At 38.2% G+C, this 12562-nt stretch overlaps 1 protein-coding gene across 1 annotated transcript in view; it reads left to right on the top strand.

The window, feature by feature from the left end:
- Ttc6 (tetratricopeptide repeat domain 6) overlaps window positions 1-12562 on the top strand; it is a 155862-nt gene that overhangs the window by 33359 nt on the left and 109941 nt on the right. The window lies entirely within an intron of this gene.

Here is a 12562-nt window from a genome sequence, read left to right as displayed (position 1 = left end):
CCCTGTGGCAACATGGACCATCATCACAGACCCCAACTGCAGCAGGACCACAGTCCCAGATATGGACCTTGGCAGAAGCTGGGGCCCTAGCATCACCATGGTCCTGGTGGCAGCACAGGCCACCCAGATTGCATGACTCCACCAGCACCAACATGGTCTCAGGTGGCTGTCCTGGCCCTGGGTATCCACATAGCTCTCAGTGGTAACAGGAGCTACGGACATCAACTCAGACCCTGGCTACTTCTGGGCCACAGACCCAGACATATCCCTTGGTAGCCGGAAACATGGACTCAGATGATACCATGGCTCTGTGTGGCAGTACAGGTCACCCAGATTGACATGGCCTCGGAGGTGGTATGGCCTTTGGACACCAACATGACCACAGGATGCAACATAGACCCAGGCATTCATGTGGCCTTTGGTGGTACCTGGCACCACAGGCCACACACATCAACACAGACCCTGGCTATGGTAGGAGAATGGATGCCAGGTGTAATTCTAATATGTCTGCTTTTACATGTTACTTGTTCTTTTCCCTTTGCAGCTTTTAATATTCTTCCTTTGTTCTATACATTTAGTGTTTTGATTATTATGTGGTGAGGGAATTTTCCTTTCTGGTCCAGTCTATTTGATGTTCTTTATGCTTCTTGGACTTTGGTAGGCATCGACTTCTTTAGGTTAGGAAAACTTTCTTCTATGATTTCTTGAAAATATATTCTGGGCTTTTGAGCTGGGTTCCTTCTCCTGCCTGTATTCTGATTATTCTTGGGTTTGATCTGGTCTGGGGAAGAGGGAGAGTTGAACATCTGCAGTCAGCCTGCCTAAGTACCTGGTGGGTTTAATTTTATTATTTGTTTTTAATTTTTAAGACCAATAGTGTTTGATTTTACCCTAGGTCTCTGGATTATGTAATCTCTGTTCTTGGTTACCCAAACAGTGTCAAATATGGGTTCCCTGTCAAATCAGACATTGGTTGGTTACTCGTACAAGCTTTGTGCTGCCATTGCCCTAGCATATTTTACAGGGAGGACAGACGGTAGATCAAAGGTTTGTGGCTGGTTTGGTGTTTATGTTTCTCTTTTGTTAGTCTGCAGAGTATCTTCTTATACCAAAGATGCTAGAACATAGGGATAAGGGTTCTATGTGGGCACTAGCTTGATCTCTCTATGTTCATTGAGTTGTGTGGGTGTTGTTTTCAGCAGCCTGGGTCATGTAGAGATTTCTACATTTTTGGGCAACAGCTCATTTGGTAGCCTGTTATTATTAGTTATCTAACCACTAAAATACATGTTCCTTTAGGTTGTGATGCCCTAAGTGATCAGAATCAAGCCTTTTTTCTTCTGTTCTGATGAACAGAAGAATTTGTTTTGAAGACCATAAAATCCTGGAAGCAAGATTACTTCTTCTTTTTTATGCTCCAAATCACCTCATGTAATTTGTTGAACTTAATCATTACTCTATAAACAAATATTTGTTGAATGAGGTAAACAAAAGTATGCTTGCTTTTGGAACTCTGAATCTTATTTTGGGGGCATTTGTTTATGTCCTTAAATCTTAGGAGTCTGAAGAAAATGTTTTCATAAATTCTTTTTAAAATTTATCATTTATTTTCTCAACTCTATAGGACAAAAGTTTAGACAATATGGAGTTTAGTAGGCAGAAAGCAAAACTTAGGGCTGATAATTAACTTTTATGAATGTTTATTAATCTTTACATTAATTAAAGAAGATACATGCATTGCATAAACATCTCATCTATGATTGTGTAACTGAATGAGAAGGTTCTTTGTTGGTTTTGTTGAATAAGACCAAAAAAAATCATATTCTTGGCATAGCAATATTCTACTTTTAATAAGCTCTTTAATTTTAAAGATTTTACAGATACTTTAGAAGTCCTGTAAGGAATGTGTTAATTAAAGGTGTTGATGAATGAAATGTGATATCAAGTGATAGAATTTCAGGGTCTTTATGTATAGATCACTGATGAAACACTAGCCCTAGCATGTATGAAGCCCTTGTTACTGTCCCCTGTAGAACACAATATCAGTAGCAGTGGCAGCAGCAATGATTTTGAGATGTGTGGATGATTTTGTGGAACAAAGGCTATGTGAAATATTCCCAGCGTGTATTACTAACACACATACTTTCTGTTTTATTTAGAAATTCTGTTACCAGGTACTTCACCTTTTAGTAGTGTTTCTAAACAACATCTGTTTTAAGAAAGCCAAGAAAATTATGTGATGGTAATAATGAAGAAGAAGACATACTAAAAAATAAGGACTGTTAAGAAATGTTGAGGCCAAAGAATCTCTAGGAAATGCTGGGAAATACCTGGAGCTGGAGTTTTAAGTTAGAGCACCTCTTTATTCTTCATTTCTGTGAAATAAATTGCCCCAAAGCTTAGACAGCTTAAAACAGTGGACATGTGTTATTCCATGCAGGCTTTGTGGGTCAGGAATTCAGAAGCCACTTATCTCTGTAATGTGGCCCCACACACCATGGATTGGGTCTAGGTCTCGTCTGGGGTCCTTGTTATTTGAAATCTTGACTGAAACTGAAGGATCTGCTTCCAGGATATCCCAATCACAACACCAGCAATTTGGTGCAGTACCTCACCACAGGACTGCTTGATTGTCCTGATGACATGCCAGATGGCTCTCCCAAGACGAAGTGATGTAAGACAGCAAGGAGGAAGTTTTATGGTGTAGTCACACATTTCCATTTTTGCTGTCATTGGTTGATTACACAGTCAGCTTGCTTACTTAGGAGGGGCCTACTCAGGAGTTGAATGATAGCTCTCAGAAGCCTTTTAGAATAAGATCTATAAATGGTATTACAAATGTTTTTTATTGTACACTATATAGGTTCATCATATTCAATTTGAATTTTCTGATAACTGTTTTGCATGATTTTCTTATAGGATGTATCTAAGGGGACTAGTCATATTTATTATTTGAGTCAGACATAGCAAAAACTGAAACATTTTCAGATTTAGTGTTATTTGGGAAAAATAAATGTGTTTTCATCTTTTCTCTCTCAAAAGTCACTATATGGAAATAACCAAATATATATTACTAAGTAGAAAGAAAGAAACATTAAAGAGACAATTTGCTGAATAATTGACACTATCATTTTCTGGAGAAGACAGAGGAGGTGTTAGGGAGCTCATGGTTGTCAGGGGCTGGAGGAACAGAGGGGTGGACAAGGAAACTAGAGTTTTCAGGATATAAAATTAGGAAATTAAAAGGTGAAGTAGTAGGTGGCAGAATATTTACATGAGACAAAAAGTATGTGTGTAATATAAAAAGTAAGTAATATATACTGGACAATATGTCACATGCCCTTTGTCCCACAAAATCATCTATCCATCTTGACGTCTTTTATGTCATTGTCATTGTCATTGCTGCTGTTGTTGTTTTGTGCTGCTGGGGACAGAAACAAGGGCCTTGTCCATAAAATCATCTATATCTTTTGAGACAGAATCTTGGCAGTGCTAGGATGGAGACAAAACCTAAGGCCTCACATATCATAGGCAATACTTCTGCCCTAAGCCACATCTGGAACTGGGGCAATTTCCCTTTTATAGAGTACTGTTGACTAAATAAATAAGAGGTCTATGAGTTTTCAGAACTGATAGACACACAATTATTTTCAAATGGTTCTATAGTAAGGTATGAAATAAGAACCACGCTCCATTTTTCTCTGCCTCCTCTCCCACTCCAAGGGCCCAACTCTTCCCCCAAGTTAATTTTTCTCTGGCACACTAGGAACAAGTGCATTTTCTGTTTTGTGTAGTCTTATCTTCATCTCTGCACATAAATTGAATTTATATGGGGATTGAACTTGGAGCCTTGCATAACATTTATGCTTAATTAAATATACTTGTTTTGCAGTCTGCAAAGCCTTTCTTGTCTGTCTTTTTCATCTCTAGCTTGACTGCCTCTTCTCAAGGGAAGGAATCTTCCCTTTCGTCCCTGCACTTCTAAGCCTTTCTAACTCAAGTGCTGCTCCACAGTGCTGCTCACGTAGCTTTCACTTCCAGAGTACTTGCTGCTTAATTCAAAAGGAATGAATTAAGTAATTATTTGCAACATAGCAAATACTATAGCCTAGAAGACAAAGGCAGATGCACTTACTCAAATTTCTTTCTTTCTTCCTTTTTTTGAAGCAGATTTTTTTTATTAGTATTGTCCCTCAGGACCCTCCCTCTCCCCCCGCCCCCGTGAGTCTGAATTGTCTGAAGATCAGAGCACTTAAACTCAATGTTACAGTAAAGTTACAGTAATTTGCTTTCCTATAAATAGTACTTGTAAATTTTAATATTACATATTTATGTAAATTTTGTTTGCAGGAAGGCCTGTCTTTGCCATTCTTTCTTTTATTTTTAGAAATTTCATTATTGTTGTTGTTGTTATTGTTAGTATTATTTCTTTTATTTTTGTATTAAATTTCTTTATAGGTTTTTGAAAGAGAAAACCCAGATGGGTTTTCTAGTGGGGAGGACAGTGTGTGAAGATTGGAGCTTTGCCCATCCTTGGGCTCTATCATATTCTTGAAATATTTTTTGTTTATTTTTTGTCCCAGTTTAATTGAGAAATACAATAACAATAATCAAGGAAGGCCAGACAAAGTTTTATTTCAACTTAAAGTTTTTAATTTATCATTGGGAAAAAGTCAGTTCAAGTACTCAAGCAGGAACTTAGAGGCAGACATCATGGTGGGATGCTGTTTGCTGGCTCAAGCTTAGTAAACATTCTCAAGCAGCCTAGTACTGCCTGCTTAGGGAATGGTGGCACCCATAGTTTGCTGGGCCTTACCATATCAATGAATAGTCAAGACAAATTGCCACAGACATGCCTATAGGACAGTCTGATCTGGGCAACAGCTCTGTTGGGATTGCTCAGGTGACTCTAGGCTGTGTCAAGTTGATTGTTTAAGCTGATTAGGACACCTCTGTTTCAGATTTTCTGTTTTAAACAACCTGCTTCATGGAAAAACTCAGTAGTTTAAACATTATATGTAATTCTGTCGTAAGGGGCACTTACTGGAGAGATATTCTGTCTTACTTAGAATATAGTGGTACTGTGTTTCTAGAAATCCTGAATCCTTTGAAAAGACTTAAGGACTTTGTGGAGAAGATGCTTTGCATAATTATAGATGGCTCCTCTAGCAGTCTTGATGTTTACATTTATATGACAGTCACTCAATTTCCATTTTTATTTGAAATCACTTTTTTTTCCGGCCCTGATGGTTCTATGGAATTTAGGATCAAATCATCCATAATAATCATATCAATAATCAGAAATATTTAACTGGGACAAACAGTTAAAGGTGGGAAGACTGAATGCAAAGCATCTCTGACACATTCCTGTGCGTGCAGGTAGAACTCGGCCAGCCAGTGCCATCAGGTTTGTACCTGCAGGGAGCAAGTGATTGTAATGCAAATCAGGGTATTTTCAGACTTGTGTGAACAAGTACCTACTCAGGGCCACGGGATTGTTTTTTCCTCCTTTCCTGAAATTTGAACTTCATGGTCATTTACTTGAAGGTGGTATACTCTGAGGAAAATACTGATGAGATCATAGGAAGGTATGTGTTAGAAACAGACCCTTGGCTCATGTCCTTGAGGATGCTGTCATTTGGGTTTCATGGCAAGAAGTGTGCATATGGTGTTTACTCCCCATCCCTTTTCTGACAGAGGACTAGAAAAGTACCGAGTCAGCTACAGATGCCAGAAGATTGCTGCTGCTTGTGGTACTGGCTCATCTGCTTGCATCTGATTACCTGGAAGGCCCCGTGGCACACCCTCTGGTGTGCTTGGGTTTCATTGCCTGTGGCATTTGGGTTCTCCTCCGAAGGTACTGATTTTTCCAGTGCCTTCTAGTGCTGACACTTTTGTGTACCATGTTAGTATACCAGTTTTTTATTTTGGAATTAATGGCAAGTGTATTTTCTTGTGAGTCTAAATATCAATATTTTTGGTTCATGTATGTTGTCATAAGTGGTAGTTTAAAAGGTTCCTCATTGCCCTCGAAGTGCTATTTTAATAGTTTATAAATTTTGTTGCTTTTGTAATTTTATAGCTTTTTCTAATGGGCCAACTTGGGCTTTTGAGGATTAATTTATTTTCTAATCCAAGTTTTCTATAGATTATTTTTTATAGTCATAGCCCCTGATTTGTGGTTAATCCACTTGTTATAATTATATAGTTGGGTTGTTTCACATTTAGAATTTCAAATATAAAATCAAATATTGACAGTGATAATAAGCATCCTTACTTTGATTCTTAATGTAAATAGTAATATCTATTAGTGCTTGACATTTATTGTTGTCATAGTCTCATCGTAAGCATTACATATGTATTTTTATTATTATCCCTATGTTATAAAACAGGTTTAGGGAGATTCAGTAATTGCTTGAGATTCCCTAACTTTATTTAAAACCCAAAGCAGAGCTCATAAGCTCATAAGTTACTTTACCATACTACCTTCCATGTTTAATTTCACTTGAGACTATGATAATTTATTTGACTTATAAATTAATGATACTTTTTTTTAAAGATAGGGTCTCTTATGTTATCTAGGCTGGCTTTTAAACTCACTGTGTAGCCTTGACTGGCCTCAAATTCATGATGTTCCTGCTTTATGGGTATGCTATGGCTTACAAACTAATGTATCTATTTGTTTATTCACTCTTATTGTTTTGGTAGGCAGGGATTTGTTCTGGAGACCAATCCTAGGGCCATGTACATCTTGTGCATGCTGGACAAGTGCTTGAAAATCTGACTTCTACCCACATTTCCTTTTCCACCTTTTGACTTATGAGAGAGAGGGTCTTAATGAATTGCACATACTGGTTTTGAGCTCACTCTGTAGCCCACAGAGGCCTTCCTATCTTTCTTCCTCAGACTCTCCGGTATCTGGGATTATAGGCTGGTTATGCATTTCTTAATGTTGTGTGAAACTTACTCATTACCTCCCATTCATGTGTTGTCACTAAAATTTTGATCTATTGCAAACAAAATTATTGTGATCAATTTATTTATTTGTTGTTGCTTATTTATTTTTTTTATACAGGGTCTTACTATGTAGTCCAAGTAGATGAGTCCCGCCTAGAAGACGCAGTGGTTTTTCTGTCTCTGCCTCCCAAGTGCTGAGATTAAGGCATGTGCTAACTATGTCTAGCAAGATAGTTGCTTTTTATAATATGTATCTCTAAAATATTAAGTGTGAGTTGCTCAGAGTTTATTAGAGTAAAAACAAAAATACATTAATTTTTATCAATGAACAATGTATCATTATAGTTATTGTTGCTGTATTAGTGAAAAAAAATCTAGGGGTTAGGAAATGAACTGTTGAACAACTGTCACATTTATATAGTTCCCAAACTGTTTCATTGTCATAAAAGATACTTTGTACATTAGTTATTCTCTATTTTCCCATCTTTGCCCATAGTACAGCCTTTAGATACCCCTCACTGGCTTTCTATCTCTATGGAATTACCTATTCCAGATATGCCAAGTAAATATAACCATACAATATCTTATTTGTGATTTTGAATATCTTTCAATTAGTGGTTTTTCTAAATTAAAGCCTTGTTGTAAAGAACTCGAGAATAAAAACACAGCAAGACTAACCATATATAAAACCTACATATCTTAATGAACTTCTTCTCTACAGCTAGAATAGCCAGCCATTCTAAAGTTGTGGAGCCTCACATTGTATTTTACTCTTTTATTGAAAAACTTTTCTTCATACATTATATTTTGACCATGCTTCCCCTTCTCCTAATTCCTTCTCACCTCACTTCCCTACCCACCCAACTTTATCTATTTCTCTTTACCCCTTTAAGCAAACAAACAAGCAAGGGAACAAATAAAAATGAAACAAAAAAAATCCCACAAAAATTCCAATAAAAAGGTGTTTGGTTACTCCCATAACATTTGTGTCAGGATTTCACCAATGTATCTTGCAGGCATGACATTGTTATAGGTAACAGGGTTAGTAGCTCTGTGATATTGATGATTACCTTTCTCCTCTGGTAGGATGCAGAGTACCTTCCAGCAGGAGTAAAGCTTCTTTTAGGTACTAGCTTGACTTTTCCTTGTTTAATGACATAAGTAAGTGTTGTCTTCAATAATAGGGCCTTACCATCAGGTTGTGGAGAACAACCAATAACCTTGGCAATAACCTGTGATGTTTGGTGGTTTCTATGGAGCACCTTTGGCCAGTGATCATCAAGATATAACCCATTCTGGTATAAGATGTCTAGGTGGGAAATTATGTCTCCTTTGATTTGGTGACACCATTTAGATTCCTTCCATATATGTAGAGATTTTAGGAACTTTCCTTTAGTATTAGCTGTTTCTCCCCTTATTTTCTCCTTTACCCTTTTCTGACAATTCCCCTCCATATTTAATTCTTCTATTCTAGTTTCATTCCCCTTTGTATGTCCATAATACTAAATTATATTTCTCCTTCCTTGAAAGAACCTCTCCTTCCCTCTAGTCCCCATCTAGGTACCTAACCTCTATGGTTATGCAAATTGTAGCACACATTTTGAAAGCTTAAAAGCTAACATCTACATAGAAGAGAAAACATACAATATTTGTCTTGTGGGGTCTGAATTATCTCATTCAGGATGATTTGTTTCTCTAGTGCTATCCATTTATCTGTGAATTTCATTTTTTATAACAGCTAATGATCCTCCAGTGTATGAATGTATCCTTTTTATTACCCATTCATCAATTGATGAACATTTAAAATTTCTGGTTGTTGTGAATAGAGCAATGGTGAATATGGATAGGAGGGATCTCTGTAGTAGGGGTTAGAGTCCTTTGGGTATATGCCCAAGGGTAGCACAATGGGACTTGAGGTGGGTCTATTCCCAGGAACCACAACTGAAGTATTCTCTTGGTGGATTTTTCCTTTGATGGGTACATAGTATCCTTCCGTGTCTTTTCTGATTAGCTTTGGTTTGAATTCAATTTTGTCATATATTAAAATTTTTACACTTGCTTGCTGCTTGAGTTCATTTGATTGCAATATCTTTATCTATTCTTTTACCATAAGGCTATGTCTATCTCTGATAGTGAGGAATGTTGCTTGGATGCAGCAAAAAGAAGGATCCTCTGTGACAGACATTAATGCTCTCCCATGGGAGGACTTGCCCTCTCTGAGGAGTGGATGTGAGATGTGGGAGGGTAGAAGGGCAGGAGGGAGAGGGAACTGGGATTGGTGTGTAAAATAAAATTATTTTTAGTTTAAATTAAAAAAAAGAAGAGATAAACAATAAAATGATCCCCCTTTCCAATCCAGTCTATTAGTCGGTGTGTTTTTATAGAGCAATTAAAGCCATTAGTATTGATAGTTGTCAATGAGCAGTATTTATTAATTCCTGCTATTTTGCTGTTATGGTATGAGTTTTCTGTCTTTTGATTTGTTGTTTTCAGAAAAGTTATTCATTGTGTCTTCTAAGATGTGATTACCCTCTTCAGACTAAATATTTCCCTATGGTGCCTTCTTTAGAGCTGTATGAGTGGATAGAAATTGCTTATTTTTTCCTCCACGAAATGCCTTTCTCTGTTGATTGTGATTGGTTGTTTTGCTGGATATACTAGTCTGGGCTGGTGTTTTTTGTCTCTTATAGCTTGTAGAGCATATTTCCAGGTTCTTTTGGCTTTCAGAGTCTCCATTTAAAAGATGTTATTCTTTTGGGCCTCTCTTTATATGTGACTTGGCTCTTTTACCTTATAGCTTTTAATATCCTTTTGTTGTTGTTGATTCTTTTGTTTGGTTTTTACACTCAGTGTTTTACTCAGATTTTTCTTTGGGCCTCCAGCTCACAAATGATGACATAGAGACTTATTAATTATTAAAGATTGGCCTTAGCTTAGGCTTGCTTTTATCTTTACAACTTTTATAACTTAAATTAACTCATTTCTGTTAGTCTATTTTCTGTCACATGCCACATATCCTGCTTCCTCTGTGTCTCCTTCTGTCTCTTGGTGTGCCTAGATTCATCTCCCACTTCCTATCACTCTGCATCTCCTCCTTCCTAGCTATTGGCCATTCAGCTCTTTATTACACTAATTGCAGCAATACACCTTTACACAGTATACAAATATCCCACAACGTAGTGTTTTAATTATTATGTGTCCTGGGTATTTTCTTTTCTGATCCAGCCTATTTGATGTTTTGTATGCTTCTTGTGCCTTCATAGGTACCTGCTTATTTATATGGGGGAAGTTTCCTATGATTAAAAAAAAGTAATTTTCTGTGCTTCCTACTATGATTCTTCTTTGTCTACCCCTATTATTCATAAGTTTTGTCTTTTCTTAGTGTCCAAGATTTCCTGGATGTTTTTAGATTTTGCTATTGACATTACTAAAAGGCTAGAGAAGAAAGTGGCCTTAGAAAATCATACAGCTCAGTAGTACTCCATTGTGTAAATGTACCACATTTTCTCCATCCATTCTTCAGTTGAGGGACATCTAGGTTGCTTCCAGGTTGAAATTTGCAGGAAAATGGATGGAACTAGAAGAAACCATCCTGAGTGAGGTATCCCAGTAACAAAAAGACAAAAATGGTATATACTCACTCATATATGGATTTTAGACATACAGCAAAAGATTGCCAGCCTACAATCCATATTGACAGAGAAGCTAGGAAACAAGGAGGACCCCAAGAGGGACATGCATGGTCCCCTGGAGAAGGGGAAAGGGACAAGATCTCCTGAGCTAATTGGGAGCATGGGGGGAGGGGAGAGGGAACTAGAAGAAAGAGAGGGGGAGAAGAGAAGGGGAGAGGAGGACATGAGAGAGCAGGAAGATTTAGTCAGGGGAGGAATTGAGGAGAGCAAGAAAAGAGATACAGCAATAGGGGGAACCATTATAGGTTTAAAGAGAATTCTGGCACTAGGGAAATGTCCAGAGTTTGACACCAACTAACAATCTAAGCAATAGTGGAGAGGCTACCTTAAATGCCCTTCATCGATAGAGATTGATGACTACCTTATATGCCCTCCTAGAGCCTCCATCCAGTAGCTGATGGAACCAGAGTCAGACACCCACAGCTAAACACCGAGCTGAACTCCAGAATCCAGTTGCAGAGAGGGAGGAGTCATGAGCAAAGGTGTCAGGACCAGGCTGGAGAAACCCACAGAAACAGCTGACCTGAACAAGGGGGAGCTCATGATAGCTGGGAAACCAGCATAGGACTGTTCCAGACCCCCTGAAGGAGGAAGTCAGTTTGGAGGTCTGGTTAATCTATGTGGCCTCTGGTAGTGGATCAGTATTTATCCCTAGTATACGAATGGACTTTGGGAGCCCCCTCCACATAGAGGGATACTCTCTCAGCCTAGACACATGGGGGAAGGCCTAGGCCCTGCTCCAAGTGACATGACAGACATTGAAGATTCCCCATGGAAGGCCTCATCCTTCCTGGAGAGCAGAAAAGGGTTGGGATGGGGGGTGGGGGACAGGGGAGGAGAGGGGACTGGGATTAACTTCTAAAAGAAGCTTGTTTCTGACCACTGACCTGAACATCTGGGAACTCTTGCTCCCCAGTCTGATAGCTGGAATACCAGCATGGGACTGATCCAGACCACAGGAACATGGGTTTCTGTGAGGAAACCTCAGAAATCTATGGGACCTCTTGTAGAAGCCCAGTATTTATCCCTAGCATAGGTGTGGACTTTGGGAGTCCAGTCCAGATAGAGGAAGACACACAGGGGTGGGCCTAGGCCCTACCCGAAAGGAAACAAAAGACTCTGACTACACCCTATGGAAGGCCTCACCATCCAGGGGGAGCAGAAAAGATATGTGACAGATAAGGTTTTAGTTGGTGGGGGTAGGGGAGGACGGGTGGGAGAAGGGAAATGGGATTGTCATGTAAAACAATCCTGTTTCTAATTCAAATAAAAATAGTAGCAAAAAAAAAAAAAGAAGCTTGTTTCTGATAAAAAAAATTAAAAAAAAATAAAATCATACATCTGAGTTCCTGGGTGATAACACTGAGGTAAAAGTAAACAAACTAACTTGTCTGTGATGTCAGATATGGGGCCTTATAGTTTACACAATACCAGGGTCTTTGATTCTGGGTTTACTGTTCACCCCTGCAATGTCGTCTTATGACCACAGCTAAGTAGAGTGCTGATGATTGTAACCAGCATTAGTGATACCTGAAGACACAGTGCTGCACTGATGAAATTCTATTGTATGGTATTCTGTTGTGTCAGTCAGTCAGTGGTGGCTAAAATGTATTCATATTACTTTTGCTTGGATTAAATTTTAGTTTTGATTTTAATTTCTTGTGTAATGCCTACAATACCTGATTTCATCTTATCTGATACAATATTATATGGTTGTATTATTAAATTTAATCATCTATTTATAAAGGTCAACAATTTAAAAGTCCATGAAATAGAATAAACTTTTTTTGTGCATGTGTTTGATAGGGTCTCACTATATAGCTTGAATGGGTTGGAAATCATTATGTAGACCAGGCTCGCCTCTAACTCAGAGATTTGTCTGCCTATGTTTCCTAAGTATTGGGTTTAAAGGC

The sequence above is a fragment of the Cricetulus griseus genome, chromosome 5, assembly GCF_003668045.3.
Source record: "Cricetulus griseus strain 17A/GY chromosome 5, alternate assembly CriGri-PICRH-1.0, whole genome shotgun sequence".
NCBI classification, from domain to species: Eukaryota; Metazoa; Chordata; class Mammalia; order Rodentia; family Cricetidae; genus Cricetulus; species Cricetulus griseus.
The sequence above is the reverse complement of the archived record's forward strand: the minus strand, read 5'-3'. Positions and strand labels throughout refer to the sequence as shown.